Consider the following 18,555-nt stretch of genomic DNA (forward strand, 5'->3'; position numbering starts at 1 on the left):
CGTCTTACTATGGAAAAGTAATTGACGCCAGAAGGCACACAGATATGTCAACACAGAGAAAACGTTGATGTATCGCACAGAAAGCCAAGGAATAATCTACATATACATCTGCATGGATACTCTGCAAATCACATTTAAGTGCCTGGCAGAGGGTTCATCGAACCACCTTCACAATTCTCTATTATTCCAGTCTCGTATAGCACGCGGAAAGAACGAACACCTGTATCTTTCCGTACGAGCTCTGATTTCACTTCTTTTATCGTGGTGATCGTTTCTCCCTATGTAGGTCGGTGTCAACAAAATATTTTCGCATTCGTAGGAGAACGTTGGTGACTGGAATTTCGTGAGACGATTCCGTCGCAACGAAAAACGCCTTTCTTTTAATGATGTTCAGCCCGAATCCTGTATCATTTCTATGACACTTGCTCCCATATTTCGCGATAACAGAAAACGTGCTGCTCTTCTTTGAACTGTTTCGATGTACTCCGTCAGCCCTGTCTGGTAAGGATCCCACGCCGTGCAGCAGCATTCTAAAAGAGGACGGACAAGCGTAGTGTAGGCAGTCTCCTTAGTAGATCTGTTACATTTTCTAAGTGTCCTGCCAATAAAACGCAGTCTTTGGTTAGCCATCCCCACAACATTTTCTATGTGTTCCTTCCAACTTAAGTTGTTCGTAATTGTAATACCTAGGTATTTAGTTGAATTAACGACTTTTAAATTAGACTGATTTATCGTGTTACCGAAGTTTAACGAATTTCTTTTAGCTCTCATGTGGATGACCTCACACTTTTCTTTTTTAAAGGTCAATTGCCAATTTTCGCACCATTCAGATATCTTTCCTAAATCAGTTTGTAATTTGTTTTGACCTTCTGATGACTTTATTAGTCGACAAACGACAGCGTCATTTGCAAACAACCTAAGACGGCTGCTCAGATTGTCTCCCAAATCGTTTATATAGATAAGGAACAGCAAAGGCCCTATAACACTGCTTTGGGGAACGCCAGAAATCACTTCCGTTTTACTCGATGACTTTCCGTCAATTACTATGAACTGTGACCTCTCTGACAGGAAATCACAAATCCTGTCACATAACTGAGACGATATTCCAAAAGCACGCAATTTCACTACTAGCTGCTTGTGTGGTACAGTGTCAAAAGCCTTCCGGAAATCCAGAAAGCCGATCGAAGTGGCCGAGCGGTTGTAGGTGCTACAGTCTGGAACCGCGCGACCGCTACGGTCGCAGGTTCGAATCCTGCCTCAGGCATGGATGTGTGTGATATCCTTAGGTTTAAGTAGTTCTACGTTCTAGCAGACTGATGACCTCAGAAGTTAAGTCCCACAGTGCTCAGAGCCATTTGAACCATTTGAAATCCAGAAATACGGAATCGATCTGAAATCCCTTGTCAATAGCACTGAACACTTCATGTGAATAAAGAGCTAGCTGTGTTTCACAGGAACGATATTTTCGAAACCCATGTTGACTGTGTGTCAATAGACTGTTTTCTTCAAGGTAATTCATAATGTTCGAAAACAATATATGTTCTAAAATCCTACTGCAGGTCGACATTAACGATATGGGCCCGTAATTTAGTTGACTACTCCTACTACCTTTCTTGAATATTGGTGTGACTTGTGCAACTTTCCAGTCTTTGCGTACGGATCTTTCGTCGAACGAACGATTGTATATGATTGTTAAGTATGGATCTAATGCATTAGCATACTCCGAAAGGAACCTAACTGGTATACAGTCTGGACCATATTTAATTTATAAATGTACATACCCCATAGTGAATTTTTAACAACGTAAATTAAGTCTAGTAACTGAAATATACACGATCCATTCTCATTAATGTGACCACCGCATATATTCGACGTCAACATGCAATAACCACTCATAGACGGCCTGAAGCAGCACTAACAGTAGAGGCTGTATAAGGCAGGGCCGGCCGCGGCTTGCCAAACTTCTCGCGGTCTGTGTGTGTGTGTGTGTGTGTGTGTGTGTGTGTGTGTGTGTGCTGACCAGGGACGGGCCAAGGGTCCACCTGCATCGCCTTTGCTCGTTCCTTCGTAGAAGTATTCGGTGCAGCGCGACATTTCATTTACTACTGCGGTGTGACATTTTTTCGCAGCGCAACTCTCTTCATTTCGGTAGAGTCGTGGTGTAAGCGCTGTTTACCCTTCGGTGTTTTTTCGTGGTATGAAGGACGTTCACAGGATGAGTGGCTGATGGCACAAAAAGAGGCAGTCTAGGCATCTATCGTCACAAACCTTAAAAATGAATAGGAATAACAGAAGAGAGAGATGAGAATTCTCATCATACACTACTGGCCATTAAAGTTGCTACACCAAGAAGAAATGCAGATGATAAACGGGTATTCATTGGACAAATATATTATACTAGAACTGACATGCGATTACATTTTCACGCAATTTGGGTACATAGATCCTGAGAAATCAGTGCCCAGAACAACCACCAGTGGCCGTAATAAGGGCCTTGATACGCCTAGGCATTGAGTCAAACAGAGCTTGGATGGCGTGTACAGGTACAGCTGCCCATGCAGCTTCAACACGATACCACAGTTCATCAACAGTAGTGACTGGCGTATTGTGACGAGCCCGTTGCTCGGCCACCATTGATCAGACGTTATAAATTGGTGAGAGATCTGGAGATGTGCTGGCCAGGGCAGCAGTCGAACATTTTCTGTATCCAGAAAGGCCCGTACAGGACCTGCAACATGCAGTCGTGCATTATCTTGCTGAAATGTAGGGTTTCGCAGGGATCGAATGAAGGGTAGAGCCACGGGTCGTAACACATCTGAAATGTAACGTTCACTGTTCAAAGTGCCATCAATGCGAACAAGAGGTGACCGAGACGTGTAACCAGTGGCACCCCATACCATAACGCCGGGTGATGAGACAATACAACGGAGGCACGCAGTCTGATTATGAGTCGAGTCTGAAGAATGATATCAAAAGCCTTCTGGAAATCTAGCAATACGGAATCAGTTTGAGATTCCTCGTCGATAGCACTCATTACTTCATGAGAATAAAGAGCTAGTTGTGTTGCCCAACATCAGTATTTTAAGAATCCGTGATGTTGATTTGTCAATACATAGTTCCTTTGAGGTAACTCATAATGTTCAAACATGTCCCAAAATCCTACAGCAAATCGACGTCAGTGATACGGGTCTATAATTCTACGGATTACTCCTATTTGCTTTCTAGAGTGTTGATGTGACCCATGCAACTTCCAAATTTTTAGGTACGGATTTTTCGTCGAGCGATCGGTTGTATATGGTTTCTAAGTATGGAGCCATTATATCAGAATACCCTGAAAGAAACCTAATTGGTATACAATCTGGAGTGGAAAACTTGCCCTCATTAAGTGATTTGAGTTGCTTCGCTACACCGAAAATATCTGCTTCTAAGTCACACATGTTGTCAATTGTTCTTGATTTGAATTATGGAATATTTACTTTGTCTTCTTCGATGGACGAATTTCGGGAAATCGTGCTTAGTAACTCAGCTTTATTGGCACTGTCATCAGTGACTTTATCATCACTATCGCGCACTCAAGGTTTTTGAAGTTTTTGACTGTGTCTTGCCACTGGTGAACTTTACATACGACCAGAATCTCTTTGGATTTTCTGTCAGCTGTAGAGATAGAGTTTCGTTGTGTACACTATTATAAGTATCTCCCATTGAAGTCCGCGCTATATTTCGAGCTTCTGCAAAACTTCGCCAGTCTTGGCGATTTTGCGTTCTTTTATATTTCGAATTCTTTTTCCGTTGCTTATGAAAAAGTGTTCTGACCTGTTTTGTGACCATACTGGATCAGTTCCGTCTCTTATTAAGTTATTTGTTTAAATCTCCAAATTTCTATAGATAATATTTCTTTGAACTTATGTCACATCTGGTCTATGCTTACATGGTTTCTCTGGAAGGAATGGAGACTGTCCCTTAGGAAAACGTCAATCGAACTTTTATCTCCGTCTCTAAATGGATATATTTTGCGTTTATTTTTGATGGGTTTAGATATTGTAGTGTTCAGTCTCCCTAAAATGACATTGTGGTCACTAATCCCTGCATCTGTTATGATGCTCCCTACTTGCTAAGGATTATTTGTTGATAAGAAGTCGAATATGTTTTCACAACTATTTACTCTTCGAGCGGGTTCCTGAAATAAATCCTGAAAATAATTTTCGTAGAAAGCATTTAGGACAATTTCAGACGACGTTTTATGAATACCTCCGGCTTTAAAAATATATTTTCGCCAACTATTGAGGGTAGATTGAAGTCACTAACAACTGTAGCTGTATGAGTCGGGTACCTATTTGAGATTATACTCAATTTTTCTTTGAACCTTTCAGCAACTGTATAACCAGAGTCACTGAGGTGATAAAAGGAACCATTTGTTAATTTATTTTGGATACGAGTATAACCTCTAGCCATACTAACGCACAGGGACTATCTACTTCAGTTTCGCTACAAGATAAATTACTTCTAACAGCAGTAAACATGCCACCACCAACTGTATTTAATCTATCCTTTCTGAAAACCATTAGATTCTTTGTAAGAACTTTGGCTGAACTTGTCTCCAGCCTTAGCTAGCTTTCAGTGCCTTTAACGGTTTTAGCGTCAATGCTTTTCAATGCTTTCTATTAGCGCTTGGAGCTCTAGTTCTTTCCCAACCTACGAAAGTTTACAACTAGAACACCTATGGTTCCCGTGTTTGAAATGAAAGCCCTTTTTATTCTTCCCTAAGACCGTCTAATCTAAAAAACCACCCAGTCCACTCCACACGGCTCCCACCATCCGTGAGCCGCCTTCTGTTTGTAATGGCACCTGACCTATTAAACAGAATCCGATGCTCCACCACCCTATAGTGCAAGTCAAGGAATCTGTAGCCTACACGGTCAGAGAACTGTCTGAGTCTCTGATCCAGACCCTCCATTCGGCTCTTTATCAAAGATCCGGGATCGGTCCTGTCGACGTTGCTATAGATGGTGAGCCCTGCCTTCACCTCACAAGCAAGATAGGCAGTCTTTACCACTTAAGATAGCCCCTGGGAACCAAAGAGTATCTCTTTCCACCCAAAGCGATACACATAATTAATACCGACATGAGCCAGAATCTGCCGTTCGCTGCGCCCTGGTTTCTTCATGGTATCTGGAAGGACCCGTTGCGCATTTGGGACGACTGCCTTCGATATGCACACAGAAGCTAAAACATATTCCCGAATAATTATTTTTATATTTAAAATGTCTATTTATCTTATCTGAGTTACAAATGTAATGAAAGAGAATCCCTTTAGAATGTTAATTTGACTTCGAAGTCTTGCAGTACGTCATTGATTACGAATGCTAACTGTGCTTAAAGCTGAAATTATGTGAGCATGTTGTTGACGTTATCCTCCTATTAAGATCGTTAAAGACATGGTCGGTAGCAATTAAGTGCTCAAAAACGTATTTATAGAAATAAACTACACTAACATTGGTTTATATAGACCATGCGAAGAACATGATGTGTTATATATGTCATAACAGTGGACAGGTTGAAGAAGTACGCCGGCCGAAGTGGCCGTGAGGTTCTAGGCGCTGAAGTCTGGAACCGCGAGGCCGCTACGGTCCCAGGTTCGAATCCTGCCTCTGGCATGGATGTGTGTGATGTCCTTAGGTTAGTTAGGTTTAACAAGTTCTAGGGAACTAATGACCTCAGAAGTTGAGTCCCATAGTGCTCAGAGCCATTTTTTTTGGGCTGTGATCCACGAAAAGGCTAACAGCAGTTTAAAAAAAAAAAAAAAAAAAAAAGAAAAAAAAGCTGCGCTCACTGCCGTAAAATGCGTAATCGGTTTTTCAGGAATTCTGATCTGAAAAATAAATAAGAATTGTCTTAGGTAGATGGAAGTCATTACTTTTAACATTAACTGAAGCTCCCGTTGGTGCTTGACGGATCATGATAATAATATTACCTAGAAAACATTTCCTAATCATCTGTAAATTATAGTTATTTGGTCACGAACAGGCTGTCGGCAGCTTAGCCACATAAAGATGGCCTGGGGAGTCGAAAACCGATTCGTGAACAAATAAATATAATTCTGCAGAACATTAGGATGTGTTTCCTATTTAATATCACTTCTTTTATTTTGTGCATAATTTGAATGAACTGCAACAACTTTTCATATCCAAAACCTTACGTGTACAGATGTTGTTTGCATTTTCAGCATGATACCAACTCAACTGGAAATCAAATAATATTTTAATAAAATACAGATTAATTTATTATGTTAACTTCTCCATCGTGTCTTAAAAATTCACAAAAACAAACGACATAGATGTACCTTGATCAGCGAGGAGAATTCGGGACCGCTTACGTGTAGGCTTAACTTGGATTCAAACAGTGTCAAAGTACTCACCGAATTTTCTTACATGCAAGTTTTAAATATTGAAACTTAACTGACGTGATGTTTCATATAAGTGGATTTACAGCTCCACGTAACTGTATGAAAGAAGCATCCACGTGTCGTTTATGGTTTCTTGGTTCTTTGTGAGAATAGTTACGAGACTGACTTTAACAGATTAATCGGACGAGTATCATAGTTCAGGCACTCTTTCCATCAGATCAGCACCCTAAATGGTTTGTGACGTGTATGGAAATTACATATTGAACATTACATTCGCAAGTCATATATGCGCTAATAGAATGTGTATTATCCTCTCTATTTGCTTTCTCAAGTTAGTTATATGAAGTGGTATCTAAAAATACTCTCTCATTGCGATTTTCCTGTGATCACTTTTCTGTTTTTCAAAAGCATTAGTACGACTTGCACACTGCAGCAATTATACGATCGCACAATGCAATAAGCAGCCTTCGGCTGTGATAACTGATACATTTCACGACTTTCACATGATATTCCATATCAATGATAGCATCCACTATTCTAAATATTATGCGTATGTTCGATGCATCTTATTTGACTGTTATAGCTACAAATCGGGGTTTACAGCCCCATAGCATGGTAACTGGTTGTAAGACATTATTGCTCAGATACTAGAGATGATTTGTCATGTTCACTGAAATGCAGATTCATTTTGCTATACCTGTTATCAATCGTAGTGCTCTGAAAGTAATTGTTAACTGCTCAGATAATTTTCCTTTATGATATTGCAGTCAGCGTACCTAAATTAATTGCATGGGTCAAAACTTTCTAAATGAAAAGTCATAGCCTCCCAGATCAGGGCATGTTAGGATTTACATAGTGCTTATAATTAAACTTTCGCTACTTGAGAGGGCCCCCATGAAAACTGACTATGATAGGAGGACAAAACTTCGTAGAAACATTTGTAAGGACACAAGGAAGGGAAGTAATGAAAGAAACACATTTTGATTTTCACATGAGAGGGTAACATTCGCTAATTGCACACCATGTTTACGTTCCAGGTTACGAACGTTGCTCAGTGGGACCATCTGCATCCACGACAACCTGGAACCGCACTAGAGATAACATTTCACAACTGTTCGCAGCACCTTTCGGACGGGGGAGCATAGAATGTTCCGCTGTCGTGACGCAGCTCGTGCACTGCTTGAAGATGGAACATTGCGTCCGTCATTCTCAACCACTACGACAGTAACTTCTTCAATTTGTGGCACAATTGGCCATCGGCCTCTCCCAGGAGCAATTCCCAAGTCGCCAGTTAATTCTAACATCCAAACCCTGTTCTTGAACCCCGGTGCCGAAAGAATGCCCCTTCGTATTCATTTAATGCGTCGATATTCGCGTTAGAGCAGCAGCGCTATTGTTGTTTTGATAAAATAACTTTAAAAGTAAAGCCCTGCTTACCTTGTCCACACTCATGTTGACTGTCCACAGCTGTAACGCACACAGATACTTGTATTCCAACCTAGCGGCGCCCAGCGGTAAGTCATGACACTAACACTACTAACAACGCAAATCATGCAGCACAGTGTCTGAACATCATTCCATTAAGGTAGGTACCCATATGGAAAATAGTTAACGGTCTACACTGGCTCAAGTAGCGAAAGTTTAATTATAACCACCCTGTACTTGCACTAGTAACCCAACTTTAAAACGAAGTGTCTCTTCCCAGTACTGGCGAAGTACTAGTTATGGACATTTCTTCCACACTCAGGATTCGAATAGAGTGCTTTTGGATCAACTACCTCGAACCAGCTTGCGTTAAGGCTCTGTCACTTAGCCTTCTACTTTAGAAAAACACTTACGGGAACTTAGAAGTTCGTCGCTGGCCGAGGAGTAGAGACTGAACGCTGAACCTTTTTACCGTCAAAACGCCGCCGAAAATGATTGACTAGCTGCTTACAAGCCGTGCACCACTACACTACCTTTTGTAGTAGTCACATATGCCTCATACCACTACATCCTCTGGAAACGTTTCACTCAAGTAGTCAATGACCACAGCACGCGTGAATGATAGATGGCGCATACCACCACAATCCCTCTACCAAAATAAACTAAGATAGCCTTGGTCTCCCTGAAAGTATCTGGCCGTAAATTTATCGCCTCAGCGTGCGGTAGGTCGAACACATCGGCAGCTGGAGTCTCAGTGAGACAAGGATAAAAATATGGAAGGAAGCTGTGAGACGCTGACGCCGACGGTTCTCGTGCACTGGTGGGCAGGGCTGATAGTTCGTTGGCTCCAGTTGGCGGCGATCCAGAGGAGGCGTAGCCCAGCGTCAGCAGTCGCAGCTTATCAACAACTTGCCACCCAGCTGGCTCATATATTATATTCAACGTTCCTCTTCTATCCTTAGGCCGCTGCTCTTCGAGTCAGACGGCCGATGTGACCGAGCGGTTCTAGGCGCTTCAGTCTGGAACCGCGTGACAGCTACGGTCGCAGGTTCGAATCCTGCCTCGGGCATGGATGTGTGTGATATCCTTAGGTTAGTTAGGTTTAAGTAGGTCTAAGTTCTAGGCGACTGATGACCTCAGAAGTTAAGTCGCATAGTGCTCAGAGCCATTTGAACCATTTGACTATTAATCAAATTACGTGCATATGGAGTATCGTCTCAGTTGTGTGGCTGGAATCGTGATTTTCTCTCAGAGAGGTGACAGTTCGTAGTGATAGACGGTAAATCATCGAGTAGAACAGAAGTGATATCTGGCGTTCCGCAAGGTAGTGTCATAGGCCCTCTGCTGTTTCTGGTTTACATAAATGATCTAGGTATTAATCTGAGCAGCCCCCTTAGATTGTTTGCAGATGACGCTGTAATTTACCCTCTAGTAAAATCATCAGACGATCAATTCCAATTACAAAATGATTTAGATAGAATTTCTAGATGGTGCGAAAGTGGCAATCGGCACTAAACAAAGAAAAGTGTGAGGTCACCCACATGGGTACTAAAAGATATCCGATAAATTTTGGGTATACGATAAATCGCACAAATCTAAGGGCTGTCAATTCAACTAAATTCCTAGGAATTACAATTGCGAGCAACTTAAATTGGAAAGACCACATAGATAATATTGTGGGGAAGGCAAAACAAAGACTGCGCTTTGTTGGCAGAACACTTAGAAGATGCGACAAACCCACTAAAGAGACAGCCTATATTACACTTGTCCGTCCTCTGCTGGAATATTGCTGCACGGTGTGGGATCCTTACCAGGTAGGATTGACAGAGGACATCAAAAAAGTGCAAAGAACGGCAGCTCGTTTTATGTTATCACGCAATAGGGGTGAGAGTGTCACTGATATGATACGCGAGTTGGGGTGTCAGTCACTGAAAGAAAGGCGGTTTTCTTTGCGGCGAGAACTATTTACGAAATTTCAATCACCAACTTTCTCTTCCGAATGCGAAAATATTTTGTTGACACCCACCTACGTAAGGAGAAATGATCATCATAATAAAATAAGAGAAATCAGAGCTCGAACAGAAAGATTTTTTCCCACGCGCCATTCGAGAATGGAATGGTAGAAAAGTAGTATGAAAATGGTTCGATGAACCCTCTACCAGGCACTTATGTGTGAATTGCAGAGTAACCATGTAGATGTAGATGTAGATCTCCGGGAGAAACTCATGTTTCCGAAGCCTCGGGCTTCTCGGCATTATCTTTCTAAGGAAATTCCTACCTATGCTGATGCCTGCAGCAGCAACAACGAAGTTCAATGCTTTGGCCATCTGTCCTTTGATGGCGCAACAGGAGTAATGTGCCAACGTCCAGTAACCCCAGATCTTCTTCTTCTTCGTCGTAGCTTTGCCCCGTTCAACTACAGGGTCGAATTTGTTATATGGGTTGAAGCGATGTTAGTGACAATGGATGGTCGGATGCCCTTTCTGGTGCCACCCCTTCCCCCACGGAAGGAATTCCTGTTACCCATCTGCCTGCGTCTAGAGTGAAGCACATGTTCAAGTGTTAAATCATTTTCTGAATTATGAAATGCATTCGCAGTTTGTGAATACGATTGTAAAACGGCTATACAATTTACTAGTAACACATGAAATTTGTGTCTGACCGGGACTCGATCTTGTATTTCCCGCTTTAAGCGAGCGGTCGCCCTAACGCCCCGGTCATCCGAGCACGCCTCCATGCCAACCACCAAACTTCTACATGTCCTAGTGTCTACGTCCCATAGTGCTCGCAGACAAATCGCATGATTGCCGCGCAGAGAGATATTGTTTTGTTCGTCAGACTGCCTTGCCTTGGTATGAAATACAGCAGCACAGTGTCTCTATTTTACAGTGTCTGTATTGTTCGATGTATTGTTCCTTCGGGCATAAGCATTTCATAATTGAATACGGCAGTCATCAGCAATTCCTGTTCATTCGGACATGAATGCACGTCCGAAAGACCACTCCATCGAACTATACAGACACTGTAAAATACACACGCAGCCCTGTTGCGTTTTCTATATGATTGCACATCTTGTATCTGAGGCGGGGCGTGGGAACAAGCCAGTTATTTACGTAGTTGGATTTGGGAAGCCACCTAAACACCATATCCGGGCTAGCCGCCACACCGACCCTTCACGTTAATCCGCCAGGTGGATTCCGTCTGGAGCCGGCACTGTTGCCCAGTGCCGGAAGTGGCGCGTTAAAGCGCTCGGCTTTTCGGTATTAAGTCCAGTAAACTCAGAAGCTGAAATATTTTTTCCTTATTTCCTGTGCTAGCAGTCACAATAGAGATTACATATGTTTATTTATGAGCTATGTATTTTAACTCCGAGTGTTGATCACAGTGATCTACAGATTTTTAATTTCATGCAATTTGATGTGTGTTGAAGTTGCTAATTTTTGGTATAGGGCGGCACAAGAAGCACTGTCATAAACGTACATGTTAATTGATTCAGTGTTTCTCTTGAACGCCGGCCGCTGTGGCCGAGCGGTTCTAGGCGCTTCAGTCCGGAACCGAGCTGCTGCTACGGTCGCAGGTTCGAATCCTGCCTCGGGCATGGATGTGTGTAATGTCTTTAGGTTAATTATGTTTAAGTAGTTATAAGTCTATGGGACTGATGACCTCAGATATTAAGTCACATAGTGCTTAGAGCCATTTTGTTTCTCTTCAAGTTTATCGAAACGTGAAGCATTCTGTGCCTGATTACGACTTTTCAGGAGCTCTAAATGAACAGTTTATAAAAGAATAAATATTAAAAATAGTTACAGTGGTATAAAGTGGAAAAGTAAGTTTCATTAATATTAATTACACATAATCGCAGTATATCAAGAATAAATGGTTTTCGTTAATTGTAAATGTATTTCCTTGGTCATCAGCCACCTGCTGGCAGTCGTCTCCTCAGGAAAGCGTAGTTATGAGCCCACAGCACATCATTCAGTTTGACGCCTCACATTTCGCAGCTCTCATTTCTCCACCCAGATACATTGACTCAGTCCATTTGCTCTGGCCATCGTCGTTGATTGCACATCTGCCAACGCCGGATTTTTTCACATTGCTTGCGCATGCTCTCTGCAATTTTCCTAGTAGTTCTCACAGGCTTCCTTGGCGTTATTTTAATCGATAGTGCCTGTATCGACTTCCTGCATTTCATAATCTCTTTCATTTACATACGTTATATCGTAAGAGTTTCTCATGAAAGTAAGTATGAACAGCAAAAGAATACTACTGTCATTAGAAACACAATAATTATAAATTGTGGCAGGTTATACCAATAACAATGATGAATTTATCGTTTATCTAATGTGAGGATATAACAAATGCAAAAAGAAATTTCAGAACAGTATCAGCATTTGTGTTACATACGCTTCCCATTTTATTTAGAAACTCGGTTATTACTAATAGGTAGAAATTACCGGCACATAACAACGTAAATAACACAATAGCTTTTTCATTATGCCTCTTTCAAAAAATGTTCAAATGTGTGTGAATTCCTAAGCGCCCAAACTGCTGAGGTTATCGGTCCCTAGACTTACTCACTACTTAAACTACCTTATGCTAAGTACAACATACACACCCATGCCCGAAAGGAGGACTCGAACCTCCGGCGGGAAGGGCCGCGCAATCCGTGACATGGAGCCTCAGACTACGCGGCTACTACGCGCGGCTGCCTCTTTATTTATAACATTTTTTCTTTACAACAAAATTAATAACAATCGTCAAATGGTCCAGGAAAAACGTATGTTAAGAGTACATACTTAGAGATAAGTAAAAAATATGTCACTAATCATATCAGGCAATACGCTAGATGAACAAAACATAAAATGTGAGCAAATAAAAAACGCTACTACTCATTAATTTCAACAAGGTTACACCCAGCTACGTTTTATATAGAATGAAAATCTCAATTCCAGAATGATTAGGCTGGAGTTAAATAGTAAACCCCTTAAAAGAGTAGAAAAATGCCTTAACGTCAGATGTTGATAAGATGTAAACTAGACGGTTAATAATGTAGTTTTCTTACTTTTCTTCGTTACATTAACCCAATTCTTCAAATACTCTTCACAAAGCTTGATGAAATATACAAGCAAAGAATTAAATTTTAAAGCCAGTTCTTCATTGTTCACTTCACGTAGACTAAAATTCGCAGCACACTTAGCAATACTAACACAAACTTTCTCAGAATTTGTTTTCGACTTTCCAGGCCGGGTTGGCATCACAGCTCTTTCTCCCTCTGTTAGACGAGTCATATAACTGACAACAATACTTATGCGCCAGAGACTCGTGAAGCCCAATACACTCTAGAAACTTCCCGACTACAAAGATATTACTAAACCATACAAAACAAAAAAAATGTTAGAATAATATTACACGCAAATATACATACGGGGGCAGCCACTTGCGATGTTTCGAAGTTATACAGAACACAACTTTGTTTTATAAATTTTGTATCTAATTAGTTCCACGTGAAAAAATTGCACATTATAGGTTAGTTTCTACAGTTGGACAGTTTGGAACAAACATAAAGTTTCGCGGTATTTACTACACTCGGCTGGCCGCTGTGGCCGAGCGGTTCTAGGTACTTCAGTCCGGAACCGCGCTGCTGCTGCGTTCGCAGGTTCGAATCCTGCCTCGGGCATGGATGTGTGTGATGTCCTTAGATTAGTTAGGTTTAAGTAGTTCTAAGTATACGGGACTGATGACCTCAGATTTTAAGTCCCACAGTGCTTAGAGCCATTTGAACCATTTTCACTACACTCATAGCCCGCATCTCGTGGTCGTGCGGTAGCGTTGGTTCAACCGATATGGTCGCGAGCCCGGGGGAGGCGGTGCAGGCGATGCCGGGCTGTTAGCTATCACTCGCGCCGGTCGTCTGCTGCCCTAGCACATTAACGCCAAATTTCGCCGCAGTGTCCTAATGGATATGTTCGTCGTACGTCCCACATTGATTTCTGTAGTTATCACACCGTGTTGCTTGTCTGATAGCACTGACAACTCTAAGCAAACGCCTCTGCTCCCGGTCGTCAACTGAAGGTCGTCGGTGACTATGTTGTTCGTGGTGAGAGGTAATGGCCGAAATTTGGTATTCTAGGCACACTCTTGGCACGATTGATCTCAGAATGCTGAATTCCCTAACGATTTCCTAATTGGAATGTCCCATGCGTTTAGCTCCAACTACCATTACGCGTTCAAAATCAATTCATTCACGTCATGCGGCCATAATCACGTTGGAAAACTTTTCGCACCAATCACCTGAGTACAGATGACAGCTTCGCCAATGCACTGGCCTTTATACCTTGCGTACGCGATACCACCGCTGTGTATTCGATGTGACTTTCGTCACCCCATTGTATAATGATTGCCTGAACAGTATATCCATATGGCTTTGTTTCTACTATTATGGATCAATATTTTCTTTTTTATATGACAAAACACCATTTAGCGAATTATTCAAGATTATGTTCAGCCATTTAGACTAACAATTTTGCTTCCCCATCTCCTGTAAAAAGTTCACAAGAAAGTATTTACTCGCTTTTTTATTGTTCAACTGCAATTAACACACTTCTGTCTTAGATGGATTAATGTCGAGTTTCCAGTTATTCCAATATAAATTCAAGCTTTTCTGTCACGAGACAGTGTGTTCTGTACTCCCCTCAGATTCCGATTAAAATTACTTTGTGACTGACGTTCGCCGGCCGCTGTGGCCGAGCGGTTCTAGGCGCTTGAGTCTAGAACCGCACGACCGCTACGGTCGCAGGTTCTAATCCTGCCTCGGGCATGGATGTGTGTGATGTCCTTTGGTTAGTTAGGTTTATGTAGTTCTACGTTCTGGGGGACTGATGACCTCAGATGTTAAGTCCCATACTGCTCAGAGCCATTTGATTGACGTTTGAGCGAGTCGAGTAATAGGGCCTAGCCGCTATCCAATCGTAATTCTTTCTCGAGAGCTACGTCTTGCCTATTTTGTAGGTAAATGCTGCGCCCTGTGAAGCATTGGTAGCTGCACGCCGAGAACACTGTCCCCCGCCACTGCAATCTGTCAGTCACAAAGTAAGTTTAATCGGAGTGTAGAGTTGCAGTTTGAGCAGCTGATCTTTGATAGTGATCATGGTATAACTTGGTGCTGCTGGTCTGAGGCAAATTGTTGTTATGGTCCTCAGTCCTAAGACTGGTTTGATGCAGCTCTCCATGCCTTCTATCCTGTGCGAGCCTCTTCATCTCCGAATAACTACTGCAACCGACTTCTTTCTGAATCTGCTTACTGTATTCATCTCTTGGACTCCCTCTACGATTGTTACTCCTCACACTTCCCTCCAGTAGCAAATTGATGACTCTTTGATATCTTACAATGTGTCCTATTAACCGATCCCTTTTTCTGGTCAAGCTGTGCCACAAATTCCTTGTCTGCCCGATCCGACTCAGTAATACCCCGTCATTAGTTACGCGATCCGCCCATCTAATTTTTAGCATTCTTCTGTAACACCACATTTCGGAAGATTCTATTCACTTCTTGTCTAAACTGTTTATCGTCCATGTTTCACTTGCACACATGGCTACACTCCATACAAATACTTTCAGAAAGGACTTCCTGACACTTAAATCTATCTCGGTGTTAACAAATTTCTCTTCTTCAGAAAGGTTTTTTTCTTTTTTTGCCATTGTCAGTCCATATTTCATGTACTCTCTCTTCGGCTATCATCAGTTATTTTGCTGCCCAAACAGCAAAACACATCTAATCTAATTCTCTCGGCATCACCTGATTTAATTCTATCAGGCAAATTCGTCTTAAAACTGAAGAGTAACGGAGCCACTGCAGTACCTTGAGAAAACACGTACGTTGCAGCGAATGTCTCGTTCATAGATATACTCTCCAGTGCTGACTTTCGGAAACTGATTCTCTTTCTGGTTGGGGGAGGGGGCGAGGGAGGGGGTGTTAACAAAGCGTGTTACACACTCTTAAAGTTTAATCAGAAATGGATCAAACCATATGGTAAAATTTGGTGATGAAAGGAAGGAAGGCAATGAAACCAGCTGTGCTTTCACCTTGCCTACTCGTCTCGAATACCACTAAATAGGCATCCGAAGTTTAAGTCCTCCTCAGAAGATTCACAAGGCCGTAAGTATGTTCAAAAGCCCGCATCTCGTGGTCGTGCGGTAGCGTTCTCGCTTCCCACGCCCGGGTTCCCGGGTTCGATTCCCGGCGGGGTCAGGGATTTTCTCTGCCTCGTGATGGCTGGGTGTTGTGTGTTGTCCTTAGGTTAGTTAGGTTTAAGTAGTTCTAAGTTCTAGGGGACTGATGACCGTGGCAGTTAAGTCCCATAGTGCTCAGAGCCATTTGAACCATTTTTTTTATGTTCAAAAATGGTTCAAATGGCTCTAAGTACTGTGGGACTTAACATCTGAGGTCATCAGTCCCCTAGACTTAGAACTACTTAAACCTAACTAACCTAAGGACATCACACACATCCACGCCCGAGGCAGGATTCGAACCTGCGACCGTAGCAGCAGCGCGGTTCCGGATTGAAGCGCCTAGAACCGCTCGGCCACAGCGGCCGGCTCGTAAATATGTCCCCCTTAGGAATAGTACGTTGCATCTCTGGCGCAGTAGACTTTTCTTTCCACAAAATGCTAGCCCCCACGGTACCGAAAGACAAGCGACGAGCAGCGGCTGAGAGCGCCGTGCAGGAGTTGGAAGGTGAGGGAGCGGGGGTGGCGGCCAGACGTGGAGGCCAGCACGTAGGCGCGCGCCACGCGCCTGCGCTCCGCCTTGTTTTCTTCCCACGCAGACGCCGGAAGTTCTGCCGCACCGGCCACTACAAGCGTGTGCGCGAGTCCGCTCTTGCACATCCTTTATTAACAAACTTCATCAAAGGCCACTGTTCTTGTTGCTATTGTTTATCTACTGTGCCGCCCAACAGTGAATCTATATAGCTTGCCACGAAAATCGTGGAAGGAAGACTGGGTTTAACGTCTCGTCGACATCGAGATCATTAGAGACGGAGCACAACGGATTTTGTCAAGGACTGGGAAGGAAATCGGCAGTGTCCTTTCAAAGGAATCATCCCGACATTTTCCTGGAGTGATTTAGGAAATCACGGAAAACCTAAATCCCGATGGCCGGACGCGGGTTTGAACCGTCGACCTCCCGAATGCGAGTCCAGTGTGCTAACCACTGCGTCACCTCACTCGGTGAAAATTGTGAAAAGTTATTTCACACCTGTTTGTTTAGAGTAATTCAAGTGGGCTCGGCTAACCATGTTCCACTGTAGAATCTGTGAGGATCCTATATTCTCACCCATTGTTAATATTCGTCGTTGTTTAGTACTTTTCTTAAGAATATTTTGTGCTGCTGCATATCGAGCCGTGAAGTATCGACGGTTACGCAGCATCTTCTGGTCAAATTGTATCCAGGAGGAAAATAATGTTGCCTGTCGACAATATTTTATGAATTATCATTGTATTCACTCTGAGAGCGCGATGGAGGTAATATTTGTTTCAGGCGTAGTTGTTCGACAGCGCTCATGAGAACACTTCAGCTAACCGAGAACCCCAGACAGTCCTGAAGAAGACTGCAGCATACGGATCGAAAAATCGATCGTGTAAGAAGAAGGAATGTGGAACTGCCTAATAATATAGAAGATTTTCTCTTGAGTTTGTTACGTGTTATGGCACAAGGGTCTCTTTTTGAATCAGACTGTCGCTTAATCTTTTCTGTGAACTGAACAGATGCGACAATAAACGACTTTATGACCAGCACTTATTTTTCAGTTACTGCCTTTATTGTCGGTTTCATAACCCTCTTGTTAAGGAACTCGTAAATAATTAATGGGTTGAACAAATTAATTAAATACCTCTACTAACTGTGACTGGCCGATTGAGGAGGAACAATCGAGAAATCCAGTTGGATAGTAGAGTAACAGCAGTGTTGCACCGTCGCTTGAGTGAGGCTGGTACTTACAATTCACTTTTTAGTTTTAAACAACCCGTCTAATCTATTGACATCTTACGGAATGTGAAAGGCTTAAACTTCTTTGAATGTAATGGGGCAGCGTGAAACGATATGTTACGTTCGCCGTTGTCGATTCCTGTTCAGTAGGGCCAACTACCCATCCTTTCATTGTTATCTGCATAGCTACTACCCAGCGCCTACCCGAAATTTCGGTAGTAAATTTTTTCGAAGAATTGAGTATCTTTTCAGTTTTGCGAGAAGCCGGAGATGCATGTAGTCCTCAGAGGCAAGGCTCAGTACTTCTGAGCGAGCGAAGTGGTGCAATGGTCAGCAGGAATTTTTACAACATATGAATTCCATACACGAAAATAATAAGTTCACTATGGAAACTGAAAAAGATGGTTGTTTGCCATTTTTAGATGTTCTGGTACGGCGTAAGCATGATGGCACACTTGGTCATTCGGTGTATAGGAAACCGACCCAAACAGATTTGTATCTGCAAGCTACCAGTTGCCACCATCCAGCACAAACAATGGGTGTCCTTAAAACTTAAATGCACGGTGCCCATACTACTTCTGACGTCGACAGTCTTCAGGCGGAACGGAAACACCTGCAAAAAGTATTCCTGATGAAGGGCTTTTCAACTAAGCAAGTGAGCAGAGTTATGCAGTCCTACAAACGACGCAACAAGGAAGAAGAAGAGGTCTTCAGGTCAACGGCTTATCTACCTTTTATTGGG

Source organism: Schistocerca cancellata, chromosome 4, assembly GCF_023864275.1.
Source record: "Schistocerca cancellata isolate TAMUIC-IGC-003103 chromosome 4, iqSchCanc2.1, whole genome shotgun sequence".
Classification (NCBI taxonomy): domain Eukaryota; kingdom Metazoa; phylum Arthropoda; class Insecta; order Orthoptera; family Acrididae; genus Schistocerca; species Schistocerca cancellata.